The sequence below is a fragment of the Elgaria multicarinata genome, chromosome 10 (assembly GCF_023053635.1).
Source record: "Elgaria multicarinata webbii isolate HBS135686 ecotype San Diego chromosome 10, rElgMul1.1.pri, whole genome shotgun sequence".
Classification (NCBI taxonomy): Eukaryota; Metazoa; Chordata; class Lepidosauria; order Squamata; family Anguidae; genus Elgaria; species Elgaria multicarinata.
Window position 1 is genome coordinate 10,275,527 of NC_086180.1, and position 14,689 is coordinate 10,290,215.

A 14,689-nucleotide genomic window follows, 5' to 3' on the forward strand; every position below is an offset into this window, starting at 1 on the left:
AGGCAATGTAAGCTTCTCTCCATAGCATCCAGACTGAAGTTGAGCTCCTCATGTGTGATTCTTGTGTGATTTGGCTTTGGAAAGGCTCTGTCTACAAAAATAGCACAGCTTTAGGTTCCATTTCTCTTAAAAAGCTGAGAGTGGGAGAAAGGGGTGAGGTTGTGTGACTGAAAAGTCCACCTTCTAATTGTAGGGCAGATTTTACCAGGGACTTTTCAGTTATAGGAGGGATGTTGAAGTAATATATCACAGGAGTGCTCTTTGCTAGTTCTCTCTCCCAGGAAGAGTAACATTAATAGAGATTTGATGGAGTCTGTGGGACATGGGAGGGATTTGATGGAGTCTGTGGGACATGGGAGGGATTGACGGAGTCTGTGGGACATGGGAGGGATTTGATGGAGTCTGTGGGACATGGGAGGAATTTGACAGAGTCTGTGGGACATGGGAGGGATTTGACGGAGTCTGTGGGACATGGGAGGGATTTGATGGAGTCTGTGGGACATGGGAGGGATTTGATGGAGTCTGTGGGACATGGGAGGGATTTGATGGAGTCTGTGGAACATGGGGGGATTTGACGGAGTCTGTGGGACATGGGAGGGATTTGACGGAGTCTGTGGGACATGGGAGAGATTTGATGGAGTCTGTGGGACATGGGAGGGATTTGACGGAGTCTGTGGGACATGGGAGAGATTTGATGGAGACTGTGGGTCATGGGAGGGATTTGATGGAGTCTGTGGGACATGGGAGGGATTTGATGCAGTATTTGGGACATGGGAGGGATTTGATGGAGTATGTGGGACATGGGAGGAATTTGATGGAGTCTGTGGGACATGGAGGGGATTTGACGGAGTCTGTGGGACATGGGAGGGATTTGACGGAGTCTGTGGGATATGGGAGAGATTTGATGGAGACTGTGGGTCATGGGAGGGATTTGATGGAGTCTGTGGGACATGGGAGGGATTTGATGGAGTCTGTGGGTCATGGGAGGGATTTGATGGAGTCTGTGGGACATGGGAGGGATTTGATGGAGACTGTGGGACATGGGAGGGATTTGATGGAGTCTGTGGGTCATGGGAGGGATTTGATGGAGTCTGTGGGACATGGGAGGGATTTGATGGAGACTGTGGGACGTGGGAGGGATTTGATGGAGTCTGTGGGACATGGGAGGGATTTGATGGAGTCTGTGGGACATGGGAGGGATTTGACGGAGTCTGTGGGACATGGGAGAGATTTGATGGAGACTGTGGGTCATGGGAGGGATTTGATGGAGTCTGTGGGACATGGGGATTTGATGGAGTTTGTGGGACATGGGAGGGATTTGATGGAGTCTGTGGGACATGGGGGACATGTAATGTTGGGTGCTTGCTTGAAAAATCCTGGATATTCAAGTCGTTCTGCCTCTGCCTATCTATGCTCACATCCATCACCCATCCCTGCCCTGTTGTACTTTCTGTGACTTTTATGCTGAGCAGAAAACCAAGACATCTTAAAACGTTTTTCATGCATTGTAACTCCATAGCTCCTGCACCTATCCTTGTGAAATGATCATGGTTTCTTGCCTAGGGAAACCTCTATGACTTAGGCCATTCTCATACAAATTGTCAAAACAACAACAGCAACAACAACAACAACAACAACAACAGAGGGATATAAGTGGATGTGAACCACTACTTTCACCAAAGAAGGGGGAAATGAAGACTTCCTTCCCACACAAAATGCTGTGCCTATCCTTCTGAAAATTGGCATGCTTCTTAACTAGGGCTCTCTCTACACTGTACATCATAACAATTTCCCACCAAAACAAAAACAAAGAAACACCGCAGGGGGACAAGTACATTGTGTAAAACAAAACAAGCCCAACTGTAATGCATGTTTTTGCATGAAGTCCCCTGTATTTATTCATATGAAACTCAGCAGGATCAATTCCCCCAGAAGGGGCAACTATCCTTTCAAATTTAATCTGATTGATAAAAGAAAGATATTGGTATACACACACACACACCTTTACAGAAAGTTGTGAGGAAGTCATCGCAATAGCAATCCTTATCTAAAAGGTAGGTTGCAAGGAAGTCTAAGTAGGTCTTATTTAAGTGAATGAGCTCAAATTATGCATGTTTACACACACACACATACACACACCAATTGTATATCATTAACAGCAATAGCAGAAGGCTCAGTGAAGGTACAAATGCAGCAGAACATTTATGGATCCCAACTGAATGACTTCTAGGATGCACATGCCAGCCTATTGTCATTCTAGATGATTGCAAACAAGCATGACCCAAGTATGGTTTGGACTATTCCACCCATAGGTGGTACTACAAGGCTCTATGCAACCTGCCACCAGACCTTGATGGTGTATTGGAGGCATTCAGAAAACATGCCTCATACATCTACAGCAGTGGTTCTCAACCTTCCTAATGCCGCGACCCTTTAATACAGTTCCTCATGTTGTGGTGACCCCCAACCATAAAATTATTTTCGTTCTTCTCTACACGATCCATTGTCACGGGATGGTTTGCTAATGAAAATAATACATAACAATAGCTTTAATAATACAAAAGATGATACATGACATAGTTCAGTCAATACAGTTTCCTAAGACCATCGGAAATATGTGTTTTCCAATGGTCTTAGGCGACCCCTGTGAAAGGGTCGTTCGACCTCCAAAGGGGTCCCAACCCACAGGTTGAGAACCGCTGATCTACAGGGCTTGTGGGCTAATGCCTTTGGTTTCTGAGGCTGCAATGTCTTTTCTTGCTGCTAAAATAAGGTGGCGTATAATTCCTTTTCTTACTCGTTAACCCAAAGGGCAGCAATTTACTGTCACTTTAGATCCATCAGGAGCTGATCAGCCATGAATGGACTTTTTTTTTCCTTGTATGGTTTGCTAATGGCATTTCTTCATTGCAACATAGAACTTTGGAGTACGTTTCCAATACACACAAGAGCACAATCATAACTTTCTTTTGGGGAGAGATACCTTAAGCGGATGTTTGTTTAGGGGTTTCGTGGAGGTTTTGGAAAACTGAGAACCTCTCTGTAATATTTGCATTTAGTGGGAACGAAAATGCTTTAATGCACATCTGATAAATATTCATTTTTTGAAAGCAATTTCTGAAATTGTCTGGAGATACGTAGTTACTGGGATGAACAGCTTCAATGGCAAATATGGAAATCTGTTGAAGGAGGAAAATAAGTTATGAAATGGGCTACGCTTCTTGTTTATACAGAATTTCATGAACTGCACAGAGAGCTTCGGCTGTTGGGTGGTATAGAAATGAAATCAATCAATAAAATAAAATAAATTTATCCATTAAAATATGGAGGGAGCCCCCCTCTTTAGGGATGGGTGGACTCCCCTGTGTGTACCTCAGCAGGCTCTTGCCTTGTTGTTGCTGCCATCTGTCCCACTTGCCAGGCTTCATGAGCCTCCTCTGAGGCTCAGCTTGCCCTGACGAAAGCTTGGCAGTCACCTGCCCTTTTATGCTGAAATTGTGCTCTTCCCCGACTGCATCAATGACAGATGTAAAGGCCCCATATATGCAAGGGTAATGGTGCAGTTGCACCATTTGCAACTTTACCCTTGTGTAAATGGGCCTTTATGGCCATCATTGGGAAAAGCGTAATTTTGGCATGAAGGGGCAGGCAGCTGCTGAGCACTCTAAGGGCCTCAGAGGTTCTCGAGTGGGGTTTGTGCTCACACCAGAAGTGCCCAACTAGGTCTGGGGACTGGACACAAGGGGGAGTCTTCCAGACTCTTGGACCCAGTTGGGAGCTCAAGATAACCCTACTCTCCAACAGTATCTGTGTATTCACAATTCCACAAGTTTGCATTTGTACTAGGAATGCAAGGAGGAATGAAATTCTCACATATCCATAAAAAACAGACTGTACAAAATCCATTCATCATAGAAATGTATCAAAATACCTGGTATTAATATATGTGGCATTTCTGTACTCATACCCCTCCCCCCCACACACACATACACAAACACAGAGGTAGCAAGTAGGGTGGAGGAGAGGAAGTAAAAGGTAGCCAGGGACCATACCCAAGAGAATAACAATAGAATCACAGAATCATAGAATCACAGAAAAGCAGAGTTGGAAGAGGCCTACAAGGTCATCGAGTCCAACCCCCTGCTCAATGCAGGAATCCACCCTAAAGCATCCCTGACAGATGGTTGTTCAGCTGCCTCTTGAAGGCCTCTAGTGTGGGAGAGCCCACAACCTCCCTAGGTAACTGGTTCCATTGTCGTACTGATCTAACAGTCAGGAAGTTTTTCCTGATGTCCAGCTGGAACCTGGCTTTCTTTAAATTGATCCCATTATTCCGTGTCCTGCACTCTGGGAGGATCGAGAAGAGATCCTGGCCCTCCTCTGTGTGACAACCTTTCAAGTCTTTGAAGAGTGCTATCCCCTCAATCTTCTCTTCTCCAGGCTAAACATGCCCAGTTCTTTCAGTCTCTCTTCATAGGGCTTTGTTTCCAGACCCCTGATCATCCTGGTTGCCCTCCTCTGAACACGCTCCAGCTTGTCTGCGTCCTTCTTGAATTGTGGAGCCCAGAACTGGACACAATACTCTATATTGACTCCTATGGAGTGCATGTCCTTCAGTCTGGGGTCTCTGGGGTCAATTGCTAGAGTTTAGGGCTGGAGCTAGCTGAATAGCAGGCAGAAGATACCTTTTTGTTGACCAAGCAAGGGCAGAAGGCAGGATCCTAATAAACAGATGCCCCCTTCAGAATATTCTGGTTAGTTATGAGTATGAACAGGGCTTAGGCTGTTCCAAATCCCAACTTTGTAGTATTAAAAATTCAGACTTACCTAATTTCACACATTTGAACTACTTTGTGAACTGAAACACAGTTCTCTTCTGTGAGAGAACCAGAGACCAGTATGCATCACTACTTTGATACCAGTAGCATCCCTAAGCTGCCTTCACAGATTTCCTTAATAACATAAACTATATAAATGCATTGTGGCATTACCCCACAGTTCTGTTCCTTTAGGTATGTCTGGCTCTGTATGTCTAGTGAGTGCCAAATGTTGGACTGAGTGGCTGTGGCTGATGATGCTGTGAAAGGGGGAGGATAATAAATGGGGGAGTCTAGAGTGGCGGTTGGTGTCATGTCTTACTCTACTGCCCCTCTTTTGGGAGAAGGTGTTGGTAATCAATCAGAATCAGATTTGGAAATAGAGGAGGTGGCACCAGACACCAGCCAGCCTGTACCAGTGGAGAAGGAAGCTCTCACGGGCGATTCCCCAGCTGGGAGTCAGCCCTCTTTAGAGCTTATCTCCTCAAGGCCAAATCCTACACACACAGAGAGAAGTGAGCTTTCTTTTGGAGGAGAGCGCCCCAACAAGCTAGCTGATGCTAGGGTTCTCCGGAAGCTTAAACACACAGAGCAGAAGGAAGGTGTGAGAAAGTCGGTCCAGCTACAATTGCGCCAGAACCTGCCTCCACACCAGGCTCTCTGAAGTTATGGGCATTTGGGAAGTGGCTTCCTATTCTTCTTGAGCGGACAATTGTCTTGCATAGTTTGCATAGTTTTGCCTAGGGGGACGTTTCCAAGAGATTAGACTCTCTTCAGGTAGAAGAGATGTTTGTTGCTTAATAAAAGCTTTGTGGATTACTTAGCAAGCCTCATCATTTGCCTCCCATCGAAAGCCGTAGTTTTCTGAGAAACATGACAGTTAGTTGGTTAGTTTGTTGGGAGTTGGGAGAGTGTCAGGATTGTCAGTGGTGTGGAGAGTGAAAGGAGATAAGATTTTAAGAGACTTAAGATTACTGTTTTTATTAAAACTAGTAGATTAAGCAGGTTAACTTGAATTTGAAGAAACTAAGATCTGTTAAACAAAAATAAACATTTTATTTTGTTTTGTTACCTCAAACCACGTGTCTGCTTGGCTTTATCACCTGCTCTATAGTATTGTAAACACCTTATATTTAACCTTCAGCTTATTATATACACAGTAAAACCTTTTCAGATTCTAGTCTTTACCCTCTCATAGGAGGGAAAGGTTGTGTTTTACCCTACCCTTAGGTTGTTTAAGTGGTGGTACTTGGCTTGAGGAGGGTTTGTGTACGTCAAGGCCTGGTGTGTGAGGCCTGTGTTGTGACAGGTTTCCCTTACAAAATCATGCCTATCTCGTGCACTGAAAACCCAGGAGAGCTCTCGGTGCTTATACCATGCTTCTGGTCATTCAGAGTACTTTCTTTCACCCTCTCCAGCTTAAAAAAATAATAAGGTTTATCGGATGTGCATCTGATGAAATGGACAGTGCCCACAAGAACTTATGCGAGAGAATGAACGTGTTAGTCTTTAAGGTGCTGTTTTTGCTGCAACAGTACCTCCATGGAATATGATTATCAGGACACAAGTGAATGGAAAAAATCAAAATCAAAGACAGGACCTAATCATTTCACCTTGGAAGCAAGAATAAACACCAAGTGTTGACCTCTGAATCTTTTAAACAAGAAAAGAAAAGGAAAACAAGTCTGCACTTTCAGCTACCACCAGGTTGTGATTTTTATGTCTCTCCCCCTCTTGATGAAATCAGGGGAGGGGAGAAAAATCTATAATGCTGTGGAAAGATTTCAAAAGGAAACGGCAACAACTTGCAATTCCCATAGCTGCAATTTTTCCTGAAATTGGCCAATAAAGAGAAAATGGAGATATCATACTGAAAGATTAATATCATCCTCCACTGGTCGACATGGAGACAGAAAGAATAAGTTGCTTAGGCAAATCTTTCTTTTCTAAAAATAATTTTCTAAAAATAATATTCTCAGGAATTTAAAAGGACCCAAAGAGCCACTTTATGACGTTATTGTGCATAATAAAAGACAGCAAGTGCTTGGAGTTTCTCATTTCTGGGTATAAAACGGAAAAGTTTTGTGTATTCATGCAGAAAGTTCCTGTCACTGCAGAGGGAATAGTCCAAGTTCCATCCATTCTTTTCTTTTCTTCATGAGGATCAAGAATGAATCCAAGAACGAACAGATAAACCATGTTTCCTGGATCACACAAGGGTCAAAAATGTATCCAACATTTGACGATCCTACAATGAGATAACTGCTACTATTCATTTATTTTTAGTTGTGTTTTTTGTTTTGTTTTACCTTTCTATACTGCCCAATAACTGAAGCGCTCTGAGTAGTTCACAACAATTAAAACCATAAAATATCAAAACATATAAAAATATAAATAAACATATTAGAAGTTTGAAACTACAGTATACAAAATAAACACAATAATCAAAGACAACCTAGCCCCCATGCAAAGATTTAAAACACAATACTAGATTTCAAATACAAACTGAAAAACTAAAATACCTGGGGGGTGGGGAGAGGTCTTCACCTGGCACCCCAAAAGAGCACAATGTAGGTACCTGATGAGCCGCTCGGGGGAAGCTCATTCCACAACAGAGAAGGCCCTCTGTTGTGGCAGCCCGCAACTCACTTCCTTTGGTGGGGACACCCAGAGAAGGACCACAGAAGATGATCTTAGGGTCTGGGCAGGTATTCATTGAAGGAGATGATTCTTCAGGTAATCTGGCTACGAGCTGTTTAGTGCTTTGAATGTTAATAGCAGGACATTGAATCAGGGCTGGAAATGGACTGGCAGCAAGGACAGATGGAAAAGTAGAATCATAGAAAAGCAGAGTTGGAAGGGGGCTACAAGGCCATCGAGTCCAACCCCCTGCTCAATGCAGGAATCCACCCTAAAGCATCCCTGACAGATGGTTGTCCAGCTGCTTCTTGAAGGCCTCTAGTGTGGGAGAGCCCACAACCTCCCTAGGTAACTGATTCCATTGTCGTACTGGATAGTTTTTCCTGATGTCCTGCTAGAATCTCGCTTCCTTTAACTTGAGCCCCTTATTCCGTGTCCTGCACTCTGGGAGGATCGAGAAGAGATACTGGCCCTCCTCTGTGTGACAACCTTTTAAGTATTTGAAGAGTGTTAGCATGTCTCCCCTCAATCTTCTCTTCTCCAGGCTAAACATGCCCAGTTCTTTCAGTCTCTCCTCATAGGGCTTTGTTTCCAGACCCCTGATCATCCTGGTTGCCCTCCTCTGAACATGCTCCAGCTTGTCTGCATCCTTCTTGAATTGTGGAGCCCAGAACTGGATGCAATACTCTAGATGAGGTCTAATTTATTTATTTATTTATTTATTTATTTATTTATTTATTTATTTATTTATTTTATACCCCGCTCCTCAGCCAAAAAAGGCTCTCGCCAAAAAAGGCACTTAGCAAAAAAGACAGTCCCTGCCCTCAGGCTTACAGTCTAATAAAGACATGACACACAAGGAAAAGGAGTTCAGGAGGGAAGAGGTAAAGAGAGAGAGAAATTAAGTGGACTGGGAAAAGGGCTGATGGGATTGTCCTGCTCCCGAAGGAGGGGAGTCAAACTGGAGCAGGCCCCGATGTTTCCTCGGCCTGCTCCTGTCCCCTCGGTCTTTCTTCTTCCCCACAGGGCCAAGATGGCAGTTTGCCCTGTGGGGGGGGGGGAGAGTCCAAGAGGAGCAGGCCCCGATGTTACTTCTGCCTGCTCCTGTCCCCTCGGTCCTTCTTCTTCCCCACAGGGCCAAGATGGCAGTTTGCCCTGTGGGGGGGGGGGGAGAGTCCAACAGGAGCAGGCCCCGATGTTACTTCTGCCTGCTCCTGTCCCCTCGGTCCTTCTTCTTCCCCACAGGGCCAAGATGGCAGTTTGCGCTGTGGGGGGGGAAGAGTCCAGCAGGAGCAGGCCCCGATGTTACTTCTGCCTGCTCCTGTCCCCTCGGTCTTTCTAATCAGGGCCGAATAGAGAGGAACCAGTACCTCACGTGATTTGGAAGCTATACTTCTATTAATGCAGCCCAATATAGCATTTGCCTTTCTTGCAGCCATATCGCACTGTTGGCTCATATTCAGCTTGCGATCTACAACAATTCCAAGATCCTTCTCGTTTGTAGTATTGCTGAGCCAAGTATCCCCCATCTTGTAACTGTGCATTTAGTTTCTAAGTAATTAGAATTACATTTCCAAGTAATATCATAATATAATCCAGTCCTCATTAACAATCAGTTTTGGACCAGCTGAAGTTTTGGACCTAGCTAGACATCCCCTCCTTTTTAAATGTAATAAGCCATAATCAGCAAGGGTCAAGCACACAGGTGGTTGACCCGACTTGTCACCTCTGTCAAGTTTATTGCTTTTGGCCAATGGCCTTTGCATAATACAAACAACACAACAGTACAATCAGCAACAAATATGGAAAGACAAAGAATTTACAGAAGTTAAACATATGCATATAGACCTAATTCATATAACACTTGATATACAAAATTTAAAAATATAAAATAGGCTAAAATAGTGTGTCATAGTTGATCCATAAGTGATATGATATAAATCAGATAAGGTCAAATGCAATCATCTCCTTTACAATTGACGGCTATCTCTGCTATGTATTTCTTTCTGATCTTTTTGGCAGCTGTGGCAAACAGAGCTACACGCCAAGTCACATATTTATCCATATCCAGTAGGAGGTAAAAAAAAATCACATCCAATGGGCTCTGGGAAGGACAATTTTCGACAAAGTGTGTCGCGTTGACTGCATCCTTGGGCTTCAACAACTGAGACTGATCCCATAAAACTGAACCAGATGGTGCTATACTAATGGAACTGGATTAACTCTGGTGTCCAATTCATGATGAATGTGAGAAAAGTTTTCTTCAATGTGTTGTGCAAACTTGTTGCATTGTACTACCAAGGTTTCCACCATATCGTTCCCTGGCCCAGATTTCAAAAGGGCATGGACCACTTGGAAAACCTCCACTGGAAGACACTGAGAAAATGTAATACTGGTGGAAAAGAACTCCATCTTCGCCATTGTCAGCACCACAGAGCAGGGATGGTAATGAACTCTAACCTGTGTTTGGTCGGACTTGGCACAGGCTTTCCTCCACTTGTGTTTTGACCATCTTTCTTCTTGCTTCATTGCCCTCAGCTCAGGTGCATACCAAACAGAGAGAAAGGACCCTTGGGAGTGATCATGTCAACTGCCTTAGTCATCTCTCCATTCCACAGAGTAACCAGGGCTTCAACAGGAATGCCAGCCATATCAGCAGGAAAATCCCCCAGAGCCTACTGTAATCCATCAGAGGGTGGACCATTTTACTGGGTTTCCCACCCTTGCAGAGGGGAAAGTTGAAGTAATCCAGCCATGACGAAGAGGATAGATGTTAATTTCAGATCACCATCCTACTTCTCAGTTAAGGGGGAGGGAGATTAACCATGTGTCGTCCTACATGCATTTGGCCAACAACATGTTGGGACAATCCCAATATTGTCATGACAGTCTTGAAGTCCTGAGCTGCCCATTATCTATGTGCCTCAGCATGGAAGATGAGATCCCCCAGGACCATCATCCTAGGGGTCTTCAACACAAGGTCAGCTGGGAGACTGAAGGTTAGCAGGATGGGTGGCACACCAGCAGAATCTCTAAGCTGTAGCGTTTGGGGTAAGGTACAACACTCAAGACTGGCACTTGAATAGTTGGGAAGAAACCACAGCAAACTCTGACCCTGATTCTCAAGTCACTGTTGGTGCTGCACTGAATACCCAGGATGACAAAACTGGGAGAGACTAACCCATCCCAGTTCCCCAACCCAGTTCTTACAATGCACTCCAGGTTCGCCCTCTCGTCCACAATTAAATCATAAATGTTTGTTTGTTGTAAATTGCATGCTCTTCTGGACAAAAATTTGGAGAACTTTTGCAATTTTTGCTAAATTCTTACCAAACTCAAACTGAAACAGAATTCTCATCCATCTGTAAGAGAAGGTAAATAAGGATAATTGGAGGACATGGATTTGTATGATTTGCACATTTTTTTTAGGAGTGAGTGTGTGCATTTGTTTTTGGTTGATTTTTTTAAAAAAAAAATGTTTTCCATGTAAACATTTTTTCACTCTGAGAATTGTTGACCTTTGGTTTTGCTATCAGTAGCACTGAGGCATTTGTATGAACTGAATGGATAAGTAACAGCAATTGAACGCACGCATTTGCTTGCATGAAGGTTTGTGAGGCTAAGCCAATACTGCTGCGGGCAACTGTCAGAGGTTCGTCCAAGGTATATGAAGTTCATTTTGCAAATCTCATTAGCAAGAACTTCTTCATAAGCCCCAGAGCTGAGGTGTTGGGAAACAATAGCACACAATCATTATTTCTCCCACTTTATTTTTGGCACCAACAGTTTCCCAGCCAGCCAACAATAAGGGTTGCGAGTAGAGAAGGAAGCATGCATAAAGACACAGACACCAGAGATTGGGGTAAACTAGGGCCTCTTTATTTAAAGGAGGGAAGTTCACCCCTCCCTGGATCTGCATGTGAAAGTGCAGGAATCTATTAGATACTTTCTTCAGGCACCTAGCCTGCCATTATGGGCGAGCCACCCTCCAAAGCCATGAGTCAGGTAAACCCAGCCCCTCCCTTATGGGACACTTTGAAAGTGTGGGGAGACCTGCCTGCGTAATCCCCACTCAGTGCTGCAGAACTCCGAGGACACGAGGGCTGCACAGCCCCTGAGGAGCGGGACCTCCGGACATGCCAATCACTAAAAGGTGCCAGACTGCTCACTGTCCCTATTGCAATATCATGCAAATTCCTGCACACCCCTGTCAATCCAATCTAATCCACCTATTTACTCACCCTCCACTAATCTGAATTCTAGTATGGAGTAGGCAAAAACCCTGTGGCAGGTAAAATCCCCCACATCTTCAACTCTATTCTGTGCCAGTTTCATGTTGTTGTTGTTGCTGCTGCTGTCATTCTTGCTTAGCAAGAAAATAGTATTTTCTTTAAAAATCTGCACATTTTTGAATGTATTTCCCCCGCAAATTGTACACATTATTTTGCACATATCCACCCATTGATGACAGCATTTTTGGGTGCATTTTTAAAACTAGGCATTTTTTCTCTGCTCATGTTCCAAATGTGCATATTTTATCAGAAACATTTTTTTTTCTCCTGCAAAATGCATTAAGAATACTGAAAAGTACAGATGTCCAAATGGAAAATGCATCCGGATCTGCTTGAGAAATAATGAGACAGACAACAATAGCTGGGTTTAAACAGGGCTACATTTATTTAACTATCTGCAAAGGGGTGGAAATCCTATCAGGCATCCAGTATGGCCTGCTTGCAGGCCCTTCAGGTCAGGTGATCCATTTGTAGCCCATAGGCAGGCACTGGACCATTCACCTTCACTTGGCCTGCCCTTTGTGGGGTAGGGAGACCTTCCTTTGTCACCCCCAACTAAGGCCGCATGGCTCAGAGTGGGTGAGTAGGGTTGTCCCCAAAGGTAAGCCTTATCTCGCTAGCTAGGCTGCGGGGCTCAAAGCTGGGAGCCTCAGATCTTACCAGTCACCTTGAACAGCGCTTGTGAATGCTCACCAATTCGCAATCCCTCTGGATGCTCGTATCTAGCGCCAAAGAAAATGTAACCAAATTGAATCAAATTAACCTATTACTCCCAAGCTGTCTTACAGTGTGGACTAGGTGAAAAAACTCATGCACAAATCAGTACATGAGTAAAAAATTCCTACTCGGCCCCAAATGGCAACTGACAAGCCCACACTGTTTACAGGGAGGGAGGGAGGGAGGCGCGCAGCAAAGAGGAAGCTGAGAGGGGTGAGTCTTCCTTTTAAGACTTCCTTCCACCTCCATGTATTCCCATGCTTGCATTATGTTCTTTGTTGGTGTGTGTGTGCTTGTGCTGACTCAGGCCTAATCTACACCAAGCAGGATAGTGCACTATGAAAGTGGTATATAAAAGGCAGAAGCCACAACAAACAGGATATAGTACTATGAAAGTGGTATACAAGCAGTATATTGTATGTGACAATGGACCCCAACAGTTGTCAGTGCACTTCAATACCACTATAAAGCAGTAGTGTGGCTCCTGCCTTTTATTTGCCACTTTCATGGTGCAATATCCTGTTTGATGTAAATTAGGCCTCAGTTGAATGACAAGAACCAATGAACTGAAGGGGGAAGGAGAAGGGGCGGAGTGGGTGAGATGGAGTGGGAGAGAAAACAAGTGAAAGGAGATTTCACTGGTATAGTGGTGAAACCATAAACACGCATGAAAGGGGCCATTAGCTTGACATGCTAATGAAATGGAGGTTGAAATCGCAGGGGCAAACCAGCAAAAACAAGTAGGTGTGATAGAGCTTACTGTCCCTTCCTGAAACTGAAGCATTTATAGTCTCTTAGAAAGATGCTGTTCTGTATAGGCAATTTGGGCTATTTTGTATCTAAACTTTTTTCTGTGTCTCATGCACATCCTCCGGGGACTGTGCATTCAAAAGCAAGTGCTTATTGCTGTTAATAATGAATGTGTATTGTCCATTCTTTAGCAATCCATAACCCTTTTCACAGATACTTCCCCAAGGCAGTGCTGTTCTCTGTTTAAAGAAGAGAGATTCACCCATTCGACTAAAATGCAATTTTCTCAATAGAACTCCTGGAATCAGTCTGGGGCATGGCGTTGCAGGGAGGAGGGGAGATGAAATCATCCATGGAAGTTACAGATATGGAAAGAGAAGCAAATAAGATTAAAAAAAAGAAGAAGAGGAATGGGTTGGGGCGAAATTGTGGTACTGATTTGTATTCCAAGAGAGTACAATGTAAGGCTACTATATGCATAGGGAGCGGAATCAGGATTGCATCCTCTGTTCTGACTCTTGACATTCACATGTTAACGCAAAGGTCTGGATATGGGCACAGTGTGTGTGTGTGTGTGTGTACACACACACACACAAGTATTCCCAGGCGGTCTCCCATCCAGGTACTAACCAGGCCTGACCCTGCTTAGCTTCCGAGATCAGACGAGATCGGGCGTGTTCAAGGTAGTATGGCCGTAGGCACACACACAAGTATACATACAGGCTAAATAGGCTATGTACACATATAATCGAAGACTCTGTGTTTTGTTCCTGATTCTACAAAGGCAGCCTACACATAAACAGGAAAGCTCCATCCAGTCCTTCAAGATCACATGTAGAGGTCAGGCATGGGGACAGTGAATGTGATTCTGCCCCTCCATGTGTTCACTAAGCACTGCCACAGGGCTCTTGTGCATTGATTCATACTATCATAGAGTTAGAAGGTCCCTTGAAGGTCATCTTGCCCAAAGTGCAACTCCCTGCTCAATGCAGGATCTACAATGCAGGATATAGTATCTCAGCAGATGGCAATTCAGCTTTAGCTTAAATACCTCCAAACACATTTGGTTCTTACTTTTCTCACTGATCTTCAAGCATATGCCTGTTCCGGAAACTTGGGCTGGATTTAGATTTAGTTGCTCCCAGTTCCTATTTAAATTAAAGAGATAAGTTAGGGTGACCATATGAAAAGGATGACAGGGTTCCTGTATACAACCCTGAAACAGTTGTATTGAAAGGGGAATTTCAGCAGGTGTCAATTTGTATGCATGCAGCTCCTGGTGAAATTCCCTCTTCATCACAACAGCTAAAGCTGCAGAAGCCCTGCCCACTTTTGTATCTGGTCAAGAGGGCAGGTGTCCTGCAGCTTTAACTGTTGTGATGAAGAGGGAATTTCACCAGGTGCTGCATGCATACAAATGGCAGTTGCTGAAATTCCCCTTTCCTGTAAAGATGCAGGAGTGCTCTCCTCCTT

At 44.2% G+C, this 14,689-nt stretch overlaps 1 pseudogene; it reads right to left on the reverse strand.

The window, feature by feature from the left end:
• Positions 1-13,799: 13,799 nt before the first annotated feature.
• LOC134405207 (5S ribosomal RNA) lies at positions 13,800-13,916 on the reverse strand (annotated as a pseudogene).
• Positions 13,917-14,689: the final 773 nt, after the last annotated feature.